The sequence below is a fragment of the Protopterus annectens genome, chromosome 17.part0 (assembly GCF_019279795.1).
Source record: "Protopterus annectens isolate FY-2018-M chromosome 17.part0, PAN1.0, whole genome shotgun sequence".
NCBI lineage: Eukaryota > Metazoa > Chordata > Ceratodontiformes > Protopteridae > Protopterus > Protopterus annectens.
Window position 1 is genome coordinate 303,623,526 of NC_056751.1, and position 15,928 is coordinate 303,639,453.

The window sequence follows — 15,928 nt, forward strand, 5'->3', positions numbered from 1 at the left end:
TAACTCTGGGAATATCCATTGTCTGTGAATCAGTAACACAGGGTTTCACTTTGGTGGTGGTTCTGGGGACGACAGGGCCTAGCTTGAAAAAGCCCCTTTCACCAATAACTTGTTTTAAATTGTGGTCAGGCCAGGTGAAAGGAATTATCCTGAGAGTTTCTGAGTGAATATGCCTGTTTCTTAAAGGAAGTATTCTTCTGAGTGGTGGACCATTTACGAAGCTTCATAAATTTGAAGAGAAGAACACTCAGCAGAAATAAGTTCATAGGTTGGTACTAGGCTATCGGTCCTAGGGCCTATACAAACCTAGCCATAACAATTCCCTGGCTATTTCCTCCCTCAGTATTTACTTCCCTGGACCACTGTCTAGCAGGGTGACTGACGTGATCCCCAGGGTGAATTTCCTGTCTCCCATCCAATCATCAAGGTTCATTTTGAAGAGGGCCAAAGAGGCACTCTGCTTGACATGTATGGGCAGTCTATTCCAGAGTCTGGGAAGTCTCTGGGTTAGGAACCTATTCCCTCCAGCATGGTTTGTTCATAGTGATAACAAGGTTTAGATCCCTGGAGCATGTGTCTCTGAGGGATTTCTTTAAGTGTAGCATGTCCAACAGCTCTGGATTTGACATGGCCTTGTATGTTAAGCAGAGATCGCCTCTGAATAGACGTTATGCGACAGAGTATAGGTGGAGTTTTTTTAGACGGTCAGCATAGGGTATCTGCTTTAGGCCTGTGATTCTTTTAGTGAGGTATTTCTGTGGCCTTTCCAGTTGTTGCAGATGTCTTGAGAGGTACATACCAAACAAGGCGTTGTATTCTATAATGGGTCTAATGAGGGATGAGTACAGTGGGACAATGACCTCCTTTTTTCTGAATGAAAAGCCCTTTGTGATGAGGTGTGCCACATAGAAGGTTTTCCTGACTGTTTTGGCAATGTAATTATCTAAGGTGAGACCACTGTCCACCTGTGCCCCTAAGTTTCTTATCACACTTTTGGTGTTTAGTGTACTGCCACCTATGTGGTAATTCATGGGTGCATGCTTTTCCTAAAGGGGATAACTATATATTTCTTGGCATTGAGCTTGAGCCCGTGGCTCTGGCACCAAGCATCTGTTTCTGTAAGCCCCTTTTGTAGAATATCCACATCATTTGGGGATTCAATAATGGCTCCCAGTTTGCAGCCATCTGCGAACTTTGTTAGCCAGAGTTCCATAATGTTGGCCTGTACTTCAGAGAAGTAGATGCCAAACAAGAGAGGTCCCAGGACTGAACCCTGAGGTACTCCACTTGTCACTTGTCTGGAGCTGGATTTGGAGTCTGCTACTTTTACAGTGTGGGTTCTGTTAGTAAGCCAGTTGGCAACCCATCGAGTGACGTAGGGATTAATACCCAGCTTAGTAAGTTTATCTATGATTCCAGAGTGGGGGATGGTGCACCTTGGCGAGGTCGAGATAGGCTTTGTGGACCACATTACCCTTGTCCACGGCTCTGGAGACTGATTCGAAGAAGTCAGTCAGGTTCAGGAGACAAGATCGGCACTTCACGAACCCAAACTGCGTGGGGTCCAGTGTTTGAAGGTTGCCAATGTCTTTGTTTATAAGTTCCATGATAATACGTTCTATGGCCTTGCAGATCAGGCTCGTCAGACTGATGGGGCGGTAGTTCCTGGGATCCAAGGTGGATCCCCCTTGTGGAGTGGGATAGCTGTAGCTGTGCGCCACTCAGTGGGCATGAAGCCTGAGGTGAGGCTATGATTAAACATGACACTTAGGTGAGGTGCCAGTTCATTTTGTAGTTCATGTAGTACACAGCCTGGGAAGTCTTCTGGTCACATGGATGCTGTATTCTTAGCTTTGAAGAGTGCATTTTTTACCTGTGTGGCCGTTAATACTGGAATTTGTCAATCTTTCGGTATTTAAATGGGCCCTTTAGGGGGGGTGAGAGGGGAGTGAAGTTTGCACTGAACCGATCTGCCAGGATATTGGCAACCTTGGGATCAGTATATTTAATGCCATTCTTTTGTAGTTCAGAGCAGATCTGAGCATTGCCATTTAGATTCTTGACATAGCTATAGAATGTTTGTGGTTGTCCTTGGAATTTTTGGCAATTTTATTTTCGTAACTAGCTTTGGAGGATTTATGAGGGATCTCAGCTTCTTACTGAGGCTGGTAAGGGAGTTTTTTGCATCCTGAGATTTTCCTCTTTTCTGCAACAGTTTCTTCCTTTTGTTGTAAAGTTTGTTTATGGAAAGGGACCACCAGATTGGCTTCCTTTTTTTTGGAGGAGAGCGTCTTGGTTCTATTGGGGATGGCATGATTCATGCATGAGTGGATGTGCTCGTACAGTGCCTTAATGTAGGATTCAGCAGTCAAACTTTCAGTTCCCATCTGCATGGGTGTCATGGAGTTTGTCACTTCTGACTTGAGTAGCATGAAGTTGGCTTTGGAGAAGTTTTTTGATGGAGGTTTCCTTACTGGGGGGGGGGGGTATGATGTGTTTGTCAAGGGTGATTAGCTTATGGTCAGACCTGACCAATGAGGGGGTTACCATAGGTGTGGATCATCGATTTCCCATGTTGGTAATGACCAGGTCTAAGATATTGGCGCCCCTGGTGGGAATAAGGATTAGTTGATCCAGGGCATTGGAATTTATGACTTCCAAGAACCGTTGGGCAAAGGTGTTGGTACACGAGTAGTTTTCCCAGTTAATGGCAGGGTAGTTGAAATCACCCAGTATTAGGGTGCTTGGTTGTATCTTAATATTTTCCAGTATGTTTAGAAAGGTGTAGTGAGAATCTTGGGGCATGGTGGGGGATCTGTAGCAAGCTATAATTTGGATTGCAGTCTTACCTAGTGTTAGTTGTACCTAGAGAATTTCAGATGCATTGTGTTGGGCAACTAGCCTGGTGTTGTGAATATCCTTGGTGAATATGGACCCTCCTCCACCTTTAGTATTTCGGTCCTGGTTTGGTGGCTGAAAAATGTGTCCTGCTGGATTCATGTAGGTCACAGTGGTGTGTGTCTGTGTAAATCTGCTAGGAAAATGTATCTTTACATTTTTTTTTTCTAGCACTTGGAACTTTTGAGTATTGCTTGAGAAATGTAAGGCCAATAGGAGTAGGCCATAGTCCAGATTTTGAAGGAGGATATTTCTAGGTGTGACTGTCTGGGCAGATTGTGAGTGGAGGTCAGAATCCTAATTAATTAATAAAAAAAGATAGTAGTGGTCCTAATACAGAACACAGGGGAATGTCAGTATTGAGAATATCCTTGCTTGAATAGGTGATTTTTGCACAAGTTGTAAAGCTTATGTTTGTATGTTAGCTACAGAATCAATGTAAAGTATTTTCACAAAAATTAGAGATGGACAGTTTGTGTAATAGTGGGTTATGATTAACTGCTTCAAATGCTTGTATGCAGATGACTTGATTATCTACAGATCTGAACTGTCTTCAGAGCAGCCATAACTTCACCACAAAAACACTGCCTTTTTTGTCTGGCTTTTATGCAAACACCTAGCTATAATTTGCAACATATCTGCAATTATGTTTATATGATACTTAATGAAAACAAAATTTTGAAAAATCTGGTGGAAAGCTACACTCCTTAATCCCCTCCCTTAAGGCTTTTCTCCCTGAACCCTCCTTGCTTTGTGTAGCCAACGCTGAGGTTAACCATATAGGAGAAATTATTTTAATGTCACTCCAAAACTTTTGGCAGATCATGATTATTATCAGCAGTGATGATTCTTTTGTTTACTGTACTGTAAAATTAGCTGCCAGTGGTCATTCAAGAATTACTAATCCTGAGGGTTTGTCACTGCCACTTACTCTTTGGATAGATTCCTGTGCTCTGCATACAGAGACACACACATCATGTGTATATATACACACACACACACACACACACACACACACACACACACACACACACACACACACACACACACACACACACACACACACACACACACACACACACACAACTTACCAGAGGCAAAGTACTACATTAAAAGAAATTTGCTTGTATATTTTCCAGTCTTCTTACACATAAAACCAAAAAAGTAATTGAAAATAATCATACCTCTCAACCTCTTAGAGCAAGAAGTCTGAACAAAGCCATTAATAAATGTGTGACATAGGGCCAAAAATAGGGCACAATTTTTAAATATTGCCCTTAGAAATTTAGAAAGATGATAGAATAACCAGTTTTGCATTAGCATGAATTTTCTGAAGGGTATGAAGTCTGAAACTCAAATGTCTGTCATTATTTTCTAACTTCAGTATTCAATGATTTGCCAGAAAAACATAATTTTATAAAAAACGCACCAAAAATATGGGGCAAAAATCTGGACATTCTGTGAAAATCTGTACAGTTGAAAGGTATGAAAATAATCCTTGATTTCTGTGTTAGAATGTGCCCTTCCTATTGTCTCTCTAATCTGAGTGTTGTGCTCCCAGCTCTTTAAAGGGCAACAGTATTCTTCGGGACTTTAGACCATGTGAGATGTGGATTGAAGACTTTTTTTGGTTATTAATGCTCAAATTTCAGTAGAAGGCAATTGGAATATTCTGTGGGATACTTTTACTTGCTTTAGAACTTTGATAGTGATAGCAATGCTACTGTTATTTTATACAAGTCTAGCAAATTATAGCTTGTTCTGTGACATAACACCAAGATGCCTTTGTTTCTCAGTTGTGGGTAGGGATATTCCTTTCCAATCCTTAATTTTAGAGGGTGTGCTTGTGAGTTTTGCTAATAACATATCAGCAGACTTCTGGATATTATACAATGACAGGTCATTTACATTCAAAAATGTTCACGCTGATTGGTCAGCCCAACCAGCATGCCTGTTGTAAATTGAGCATATATCTATAGAAAAAAGTCTTGTCACCCAGACTTTCTTCTATTAATATATGCTACTGAGCTTTCCAGTTTTTTTTTTTTTTTTTAAATAAAAAAAAAAAAAACTTTGAAATCCGGACAGTTCAGAGGTACAAGAGAGATGGGAAAAAGAAAATATAAGGAACATCAGGTACGTTATGCAAAACTAAAGAAAAGTACTGATTGTCCTTGTATTTCTGCCATGTGTCTCATATACCTCTGAACTGTCTGGAATTCAGTCTTAAAAAAACAAAAGCAACAGAGATCTTTCTTCCTTTCCAAAACACTGATGTACGTAAGTCCCATACGTATGTGCAGTACATCAAGAAAGCCCCAGGATACCAAAAAAAAAAAAAAAAATGGCAGAACACCACCATGGCACCATTATACAAAGACAGAAAAGTGAGGAATTTGTTTCTTAAATACTGCCATTCTATAATAGCAATAACTTGTGGCTGAGTGTGAGTAATGCTGGATTTACCCACGGTTAGTTTTGTTTGGTTACTCGGGCTTCACCCTCGTGACCAAACCATGACAATTTTGGGTAAATCCAGCATTACCTACACCCACCATGGGTTATTGTTGTATTAACAGCTAGATTGCCAGAAGTCAGACAGTTCCATATCTGGACAAAATCTTCTTGTAACATTTTAATTAATATATTGGGTGATTACTTGTTGTAAACACAATATAATCTGCAAGCAATGTGCAGTTGAGGTTTGGAAGTTTGCAAGGTAGACTACTAGTAAATAGAGGGAATGGCTGAAGTCCCAGCAATGAGCCTGGGTCGTAGCACCCTGTCTTCAGTATAGTATTGTTGAGATACAGTACAAAGGTCATATTATTTTTGTGTAGTTTTTGGGAACTATTGAAATACTTCTAGAGCAAAGTTAGTTTTGACCTGCAGTTGAAGTTGTAGCTGGTAATGCACATTTTCGGTTTGCCAGAGATTGTTATGGTCCACAGAGTCAGAGGCTTTAGAGTAGTGAATAAAGCAGAAGAAAATATTTTTCTGGAACTCCTTAGCTTTCTCTGTTATCCAGCAGATGTTGGTAATTTTATCTCTGGTCCTACTACTCTCTTAAAACCACCTTGTACATGTTTCAGTTCTTGGTCTACATATTGCTGGTGTCTAGCTTAAATGATCTCAGGTATTACCATGCCTACCCCGTGAAACTGTTCAATATTTTGAACAGTCTTTAATACTACCTCTTCTGGGTAAGGAAAATAAATTTGCCTATTCAAACCCAGTGGCCAAACTTGTGTTTTCTAGATTTGCTGTCAAATTCCAAGCAACATTGTTATAGCATCGTTTTCAAAGATTTTAAGCAATTTAGTGGAGAAAGCAGAGCGCAAAGCCAAGTACAACTCTTTAGTCTTAGGTACTAGGCATCAATACGGACCCATTTCCTGAGTCTTTCTTTTGGCGTGGGCCGGACCATTTCCGACTTCACCGATGGTAAGAAAGTCAATAACTGTTTAATAACTACTGCAAATACCTCTTAAAGATTTCCATTCTTACTGTCTGCCTTTGCGTTGGAATCTTTCTTACCCTCTGCCGATGTCAGAAAAGGCGAATACTTGTTTGCTTGTTAGAAACAAATCGTTTTTCGATGTTTTTACTGAACAGTTTTTCTTGCCAGATTTTAGCGTACAGTACGGCCTGTAAATTCGCAAACCCAAATTGTTAAACCTCAAAGAAAAAGACCAACACTCGCACGCTACTTTACCCGAACCAGCGCGGTTAATTTTACAGGCAGCTGCCGTGGTTATACATTCACCCAAATTGTTCTTCTAGCGGATGCCACTGACACCCTCAGCGGTCTCCGGTTCCGGAGCGGAAACAGGCCTTATGCGGCTTAGCGGCTTTGTCACCGATTCCGAGCGGACCGAAAACAATCATCTTCTGCGAATCCCCCACTACTGAGGCTCTTAGGCCTAAGCAAGCAATGCTTATCTGGGCAAAGCAGCAGGCAAAACCGTTTCCTAGTGATTTAAGCCCCCCCATTAAGCCCCCACTCTCCTTTGCCCCGCGTTCAGCTGCTAGGCCTCAGTTAGCATGTCTGTGAAGATTCAGGGGCTAAGACAGCCAAATCCAGGACCATCAGTGCCCCCTTAAGGCCCTCACAAAGCCACTTCAAGAGAGCAATCACTTACAGCCGCTGAAGATTGATGATCCTTATAGATGGATCAGAATCTCACCCAGAGTAGGCAATCTCTTCCCCAGAAAAGAGACCGAGAAGATTTAAAAGCCAGTGTCTCTGGGATCACAGTTAGCACAAACTTACAGACCAGCCAGGAGGCTCAGAGACTACTCAATAAGAAAGACATGAGATTTCTCGAATTTGTTAAAACTTTGACCAGAATTTTCCTTTAGGGCAACTTATGCCATGAGAAGTACACCCTGTGCTGCCTGTTGTGAATCCATGCATTTTCACTTTTAAACTGCCTGGACTTTTTATACCAGCCCCCAGCATACATTCTTAGCTATTACAAGGCCACAAAAACACATGGGCTGATGCACAAGGCCCACTTTTAAGGCGCTCGATTCCACACCAAGTGCCTTACCTCGACCTCGACCTCTCAGAAACCCAAACACTCTGAAGGAATTATGGGTCCTTAGACAGATAGGGGAAACTAAATCTGCTACTCTCTACTGAGTAAATCGGAAGAGTTTTCAAAACCTATTCGCTTAGAGTGTACCATCCATCAGTTTAGGAGGTAGGGGAAGTCCAAAAATCTTAGAGATCTCTCAGCTAGTTTTATAAACTGTCAATAATAATGGTACATCACCAGAGTTTATGCTTGATCCATAAAACTAATGTTACTATGATGCACTGGAGGCTTCATTTAAAGATGTATTAGAAATGGTAGATATAATCCAACAGGTTATGGTTGATTCAAAGGTCTGCGTGGCCATGATAAGCAAAGCTATTTGGATGCTCCAGCCATGGAAAGGCCAGTCTGTGCAGGCACACCTGCCCAGCAAGAAGTGATGATGAAAGAAAAAAAAAAGCAAAGCTCAACAAACAAAGCAAAGATCAGGCCAGTCTCATAGGTTTGCACTGGCCCAGCAAGTAGGTGCCAGTCCTTTCCAAAGAAAAAAGTCAAAATGCAAAGGGTTGACAGATTTCTTTACAGGTTGCAACAGGTAGGAGAGAAGGTGCCTGCAGAAAGGGCCGCTGCATAGCAATAGCAAACACAACACTGAGGAATCTGCCACTGCTAGAGGAAAATCACAGTCTAAGGGCTTCCCTACAGAAGGCCATGGAGCAATAGACAGCAGGCACTATCACCAGCCTTAACACTTAAACTGCAACAGAGTTATCCATTGACTTAGCTCTGGCGCCAAACCATGAATCAAAATAGCGCAGCCTTGGCTACAAGTTAACCTTATTTTGAAAAATCAGTACTCCAAATCAAAAAGCAAATACCTACAGCAGACCATAGATACCATAAAGTTCAGCTTCCACAGAAATTACCTGGTAAAAGAGGAAGCAAAGGACACTGCTAAATCCAAAACAAAAACTCAGAAACAGCAGATGGCAGAGAAATTAAAACCTGGATGAGTAAACACAAAATTACCAATAACAGAACAGGGCAAGGATTCTACTCCAGACTTACCCTGGTGGACAAAGAAAGTTGGACTTCATACCGACCTGTATGGGAGGCAAGCACTCCGCTCATTGTCCCAAAATTTCAAATGCTGATACTACAGCTCAATTGCAGGATGCTGGGCCTGTTATGTATCGGCAGCAACTATTCATGGCAAGCTCACATGCTGCGTCCCCACTGTAATGCCTGCAGAAGATAATCGCTCACTTGCAGGATCCAGAAGCATTATAAATTCTCTCATGGTGCCCTCTGACATTATCTATGACACAAAAATTTACAAAAAGCAAGCATTACAAGCCTCATTTACAAGGGATACAGCTGGGATACACAGTCACAATACATAGTCAAGTACAAGCGGACAACACAACAAGAAAACAGATTTACAAGGTCATGGACACAAAGCCCTGGGATGAAAACAAAAACAATCCCTCATCAAAGGACCATCTAAACGAACATTCTTAGTTGGACAGCAGAAAAAAAACAAATAGCATTCTACTCTATCAAAAACAAAAAAGCTGCATTGCACAGCTTATAATCTTGGTCCCACATGCCAGACTACAAATGAAAAAGTTCTGCAGTGCTAAATGGCACATGGCATCATACATAATCTTGGTCTTCTACAAATCCCTACATATGAAAGCTACCCACAGGAGTAACAGCCAATGGTCTCATGGGGGCGACATGCTAGACAACTTAATCCCATGCTTCCCGACCTAGGACCAGGTTCTGCTGGTGAAACAACAATGCCAATGCTGGAATGCACCACATAATCCACAACTCCAGACAAGCCAAACCATCATGATAAGACCGGAATCCACAACAGAAGCTGGAAAATGAACATTCTGACCATGTGGCATCAAGGCCATGGACACAAGGCCAGCTGCAAAGCATAAAACAAAGAAATAGTGGCAGTAACACCACCAATCCAAAAAGGCAATCATTTCAGAAAAGGCCATTTGATGATCAGGACAGACATCCTGCCACAGTCATGTACAACATCGGGAAACAGAGGCACTCATTCATACCCCCTAAGCAGAATAAAATTTGGACACCTGGCCACTGGCTCTCCACACCAACATCACCTTACAGGGGATATTTCAAAGAAAAAAAGAATGGGACAGGCCACATGTGCTGGCGGAACCACATCCCACCTCAACGAATGGAGAACAAAAGAGGTCCAATCACTACATTCCATCACAGGAAATGGGGAATGCACAAATAGATCTCCAGCAGAAAGGCCATCTTAGCTCCTTCAACTTTTCCACCTTTTTAGCACATGCACGGTACTGAAACTCTTGGAAGAGAAGCTCTGAGGCGATAATATATAGAGCGCCACACCTCTTCAGGTGATGCACAAAAGGTACTACAGAAAATCAAAGAAGGCATTCAGCTATAATGATGCCTGCTGGAAATTGTAACAACACAAAAGAACAATTGCAACTCAGAAAGGGAGAAAGATGCGGTCCAAACAACCTGATGCAGCGATGTTCACAGAGCAGCCCATCGCCATCAAACTAAAACCTTGCAGCTGACCTGGAACAAATCAACACAACTAACTGAGAAGGAACAAAGGGAAAAGACATTGTCCTTGTGATTAGGAGAGGAAAAGAGGAAAGGAACTAGCCAGGAAAGAGGAAAAGGTTTGTCATTTCAGTACTTGAAAGAGGAAAAGATGCATGAACCTCCATCTTCTCATACATCTGGGTACCATCAGAGCTTCTACATACAGGCAGCCCGATCATTCCTGTCTTTTAGCACATGCATCCTCAGATTTCAGCAGAATAAGATCCCTCCCACCAAAACTTTCCTCACCTCTACTCAGGTGGTTTTGGGACTTGAGGGTACACCCTGTAAAACCTCCGCACCAAACCACCTTGAACAGCGCGCAACAACAGGGCTTTGTCCTGGCTGAAAAACCTAGAACAGCAGATGCAGCAGATCTGGCGCTTTAATGAACTAGCTTCCTTTAAGCAAGCTTGAACTCAAGGAGGATCTTGCCTCAACTGATCCTAATAGCAGTTACAGCCCTCCTAATCTTCATCAAGATAGAAGTATCACTTCCCAACCTGTCTCACATTTTCAATCCCACCTATCCAGTATAACAAACAACCCCTCCACTACTACCAAAGAACAGGGCATACAGACAGCATACACTGCATACCTTGACATACTATAATGCAACAGAACCAGACCTAAACCAAAAGTAAAGTAACAAGAAATTTCTATGCATAGGGCAGGAAGGAAACAGGAGGAAAAGGAAAACAAATTTCCTAACCTCCAAAATCATATGGATGAGGAAATTGAATAAGAAGAAAACCTCTACCAACCAACCAATTCCCTGCAACACCTCACCCTACGAGGGGCTACACTAGCTACTCCTCTGAGGTAAGCACTCATATGTCGGCATTTCTTTTACATTGTACCTTGCCAAGCAAATTCATTAATTTCTATCTATACAGATCTCGTATGGGTTTCGGGCTGCTCTGCTGCCCAAGGGATACTACAAGCTACCATAGCTTTCCACTTCTTTTTTCCTATGGTATTTGCATTATTCTCTATGACTGTTTATGTACATCCATGCAAGACCATACCATGAAAGGTATGTACCAGTTTGTACCTACCATGTAGATGGAGAGACGAACTGGATTCTCTCTGCCAGTTTACCCTCTCCTTCTCACCCTCTGTTTGCTCTATTTTAATTCCTAGCTAGGGGCAGCTTGGAGGAGTATCTTCTTATTATATTTGTATGTATATATGTACATTTTGTGTTTGTTTTGTGTGTACCTTCTACCTTGAAACATTGGCATTGGCATTATCAAATCAAGCCTTCCTTCCAAAGGGGCATCTGGGGCTGAACAAAGAAAGAAAAATTAAAATGCTGATGCCTTTATACCACCGAAGACCAGAGATGATGATAATGGTGAAGTGCTCACGAAGCCCCGGACAGACTTTGGAATCCGAATCGACCCAGAGAGGCCTCGGCGACAGGACAACCCATTTGTTATGACTGAAGATGCTATCCAGTTCGGACATCTACATTTATGGTAGGTACAAAACTGTACTTTTTCATCAGTTTATGCAGATTTACTATTAGCAAGGCTTGCAAGAACCAATTTAACTTCAATCTGCAAGATGTCTAGCTTTAAATCATGGAACATACCACTGTATGATTCAGTGATGTTATTGTTTTTATGTAATTCTCAAAAAGTAGTCAATGCATAACTGCAGTTAAGGCCATGACATTCATTGTAAAGAAATTAGGCTTTTTCAGCTCTGTATGAATGCTGAAACGTACTGTCTGAACTATGATATTACTCATCTTAAAGGAAAACTCCACCTTAGAACTAAAAAAAAAAATCTTTTTTTCACTCTATCTTTGTTTTCTTGGCTATTTTAAAACATCAAAATCACTCTGATTGCTTCTTATACAATTTTAATATGTTTTCTGCATATTGGCTGCCAGTGGGACTTGACATATCAAAGTGATCTTGTTTTTCTTCAAGCCTTTCTTTTTCCAATAATCCATTTCAAATCTGCTTTATATGAGTCGTGATAGACATAAGGAAGTAGTGGTGTATTCCCATGCCATTGACATATAATGGGATTAGTGTAAGTCACTGTCATCTTATATACTGAACATAACAGGACTGCTTCTAAGTACCTTTTTGTAGTCCAAGATGAATTGACAGTCCCCTCTCCACACAGTTTTCTGTCAGGTGTCAAAATTGTCATTGCTCTGAGGGTTCCTTGCAGTTTCACATGTAAGTGACAGCTGGTACTAGAAAATAAATAATTTGAAAGTAATTCTGTTCCCTAGTGCCAGCAGTGGAAAGATTTTTATTTTCATTCATTCATTTATATAGATATAGAGATAAAGTAGTTCATATTTCCCTTTTCTAATGTTTAATGAAAGGGCATGTAGCATGTATAAACTAAAGTACCATAGTTGCCATCAATTGTTACATTTCCTTTGCTGAATAGATAATGTTCATGCACTCCACTTGTGTAAGACTGACTCAAAGTCAGTGGAAGATGTCTCTTCCCAAGGATCTGTGTACCAGATATGCATCCTCCTCTAGAAAGATGTCACAAGAAAGCATAAAAGACCTTCTTATATACAGTATAAGTACGCCTAGTCGATAGAGTTGCCACCTGTCTCTCTTCCTACAGAGAAGCCCTGTTTTGGGAAGTTTTGCCCTATTGTGGTGGGAGGGCATGAAAATGCTAAATGTGTTGACACTTTGCAAAACTTACAAGAAAAAAATATTTTCTGGCGTTTCTCTAAATGTCACAGACATCTTTGATACTAAATTTAAGTCATCTTAAAATATAAAGTAGTATAAAAAATAGACATTTAAAGTTTAAAGATTAGCATTTCAGTACAGTGATGCTGCTTATGTAAATTTGTCAAAATAGATAACAACTGTCTTTGAACCACTGACCAATGTATTTGCTTTGTTTTGCGGTGAAAGTCATGGCTACATTGGAAACAGCTGTGAATCAATATAAGGCCTCTTCCTCTCTGCAATAAAAACAGTGGGAAAACAGTTTCACATCTCTCTGTCTTTTTAACAGCAGCTGCTGAGCTCCTGACATCAACAGGACTAATTACCCATATAAGATTGTCAGCAGTACCTGACTACAGATTTCTCTGTGTCTGTGATATGTCATGTAGGTGTAGACAAATTCCTCTGCAAATTATGTAAGAAGTTAAGCTTAAACAAGTGGGTGGTCTTTGCCTTCCTTCAATTCCAAGGCAAGGAAATGAAAGTTTTATAATGTACAAGCTGGTTGCTGATACCTACACAATACTAGAACCATACTGTAGGGAAAAAAAACAAAGAGTTGAGTTTAACTGTAGCAGAAGGTGGAGTTTTCCTTTAATTACCATAATATACCTACTTATGTATTTGCTTACAGCTATACGGTTTGCTTGTAATTCAGTTTTCTTTTTCTTCTATTGTATACTTGTACTTTTTTGTGCATACCTTTGGATAATTTTGTGCCTTTTCTGTTTATTTGGAAAAGAAAAACCTTAGTGAATGAACCACCAAAGTACCACAGGAAATAAAGTACAAATTTTAAACCAGCACAGTGGAAACAGAGACTATTTTAGCGCTTTTGTCCCAACATTTTATTAATTTGGAACTTCTTCAGAATACCTCCATTTAAATGATATTAAGTATTTAAACTCAGAAAGCCCAACAAAAATGTAAATAACAACAAATAGAATAAATAAAAAGATCACATGATAAAAATACAACCAAAAGAATAAATAAAAAAGATCACATGATAAAATTCAACCAATTTTTTATTTTTTTGATTGGTAACATTTTTTGATTGGTAATATTTTATCATGAGGTCTTTTTTATTTATTCTCTTGGTTGTGGTTGTTTAAATTTTTGGCAGGCTTTCTGGGTTTAAATAGTTGATACCGTTTATTTTTGGCAGGCTTTCTGAGATTAAATAGTTGATATTGTTTAAATGGAGCTCCTCTAAAGAAGTTCCATGTTAATAAAGTATTGCGACAAAAGCACTAAAATAGTCTCCGTTTCCAGTGTGCTGGTTTCAGATTTGTACTCTAGTTCCTGTGGTACTTCAGTGATTCATTCACTAAGGTTTTTGTATTGCAAGGTTTAAATACACCTTGGCTACAGATTGTTTTCCCCATTTCTTTAGCCTAATTTTCTGTTTATTTGTTGCCTCAAGACCTAGATTATAGCTGAAAATAATATTTCAACCATTTCCTTTACCTGGTTAACAAAGTTAAAATAAATAAAAATAAAATAAGAATAGTTGTATTTTTTCCTGATTTCTCTTCTTACTAACTTCTACTTCGATCCTCCCAGCTTTGTCTTTTGCCTAGTCCATTTTTACCTTGAAATTTCCCTTAATATCCATCATCTTGAGGACAACTCTTCTCTTTCTCATTCTGATATTGTCTACCATTTCTTTGGATTGCTCATTTAAGTAAGCATTTTTGTCTTATCTTGCTGTCCTCTAAATGTCTGAATTCAATTTGATATATTTTCCCCTCTCACTATTGTGTTTTACTCTTCCTTCATGTGTCCCTTCTAAATCATCCACAGATAGCCATTTTGCCTTTATGATCTTCTTTCTGTTTGGAATATTTTATTGCTTCTTTCTGAACATGACCCATAGTTCTTCAGGCACTCTATCCACCAGGTCTATGCCCTTAACCCTGTTCTTCACCTCTACTGTATAGCAATTTGGAGTATTGATGAAATCATATCTTGTTAGCCTGGAGGCTTTCCTTGTGCTCTTTAATATGAATATAAATATTGTGATAAGACAATTGTCTGTGCTTAGTTTTTTGCCTGTTGCAGCTAGGTAACCCTGCTAGTGAGTATACTTGACTTTCTGATTTTCTTACAAAAACATTGCTCATCACTAGCAGCTATTGTCTATGAGAAGCAAACCATATATCTTTCAGTGTGGAACACAGAATGTACCCTTCCTTTTATGGCTGCCCTTAACTTAATATTGGATGAAAGAGCATTTCCTAAGCTTGCTCCTTCATCTTGGAATACACTTCTACTTAATATTCCAAATCTTAAAGAATGTCCAATCCTCAGAAAAAGACCGACCAAATACATGAAAGAAAAATGTAAATGTTTGTATTTCAGCAGCAGTGGTTGACATTGTCCTCTCAGCAGTTATTTCAAAAACACTACTAAATATTGTTGGGAAAATGTTTCATTTCATGATTTCTGTCCTGTAGAAAATGTATAATTAAAGTTAGGTGTACCTTTTAGAGTTTTCCCTCAGTACTGCCTGCGTATATTGCATTAATGATGCATAAATTCTTATTTTGTAGAAATGTTGTCCTGCTAACATAAGTCATCTTGTATTAACTTAATGTATGTGGGTGATCTGTGATTTACTTCATTGGAAACACCCATGGTGTATTTAAAGTTGTAATTGTGTGTGTTTGGCTTTGGTCAGGGTTGAAAATGGTTACTAGACCAGCCCAACTGCCTAGCTAATAAATAAAGGATATACAAATAAATAATTAAAATGCCATGACTTTGAAGGTAGCATTAAAATAATAAGTCTAGAGAATGCAGGAACATTTTCTTCAGTGGAAATTCAGCTGAGAAGGGACGTAGTGAATGTGATTCTTCCAGACAGCAGGAGTTGCTGAAAACTTAGGTTAATCTTTAAGATGAAAATAAAAGATGTGGAAACACCTGTGTGAAATACAGAAAGCTGATTAAAAGAAGACCATGCAAATAACTTTCCTTCTTATGGAAAAGACTTGTTTGAAAAGCCCAAGGATGCAGAAAATAGATCTCAGAGGAATAACTTGAGAGTTAATAGCATACCAGAAACATGACAGGAGATAGCTTCATTAGTATTCTGACTTCTTGGTTACTTAAAATAATGCACTTCCAGGGAGATCCCCTCTT

At 39.8% G+C, this 15,928-nt stretch overlaps 1 protein-coding gene across 1 annotated transcript in view; it reads left to right on the forward strand.

The window, feature by feature from the left end:
• Positions 1-15,928, forward strand: part of MPPED2 (metallophosphoesterase domain containing 2) — a 1,431,207-nt gene that overhangs the window by 1,397,543 nt on the left and 17,736 nt on the right. The window lies entirely within an intron of this gene.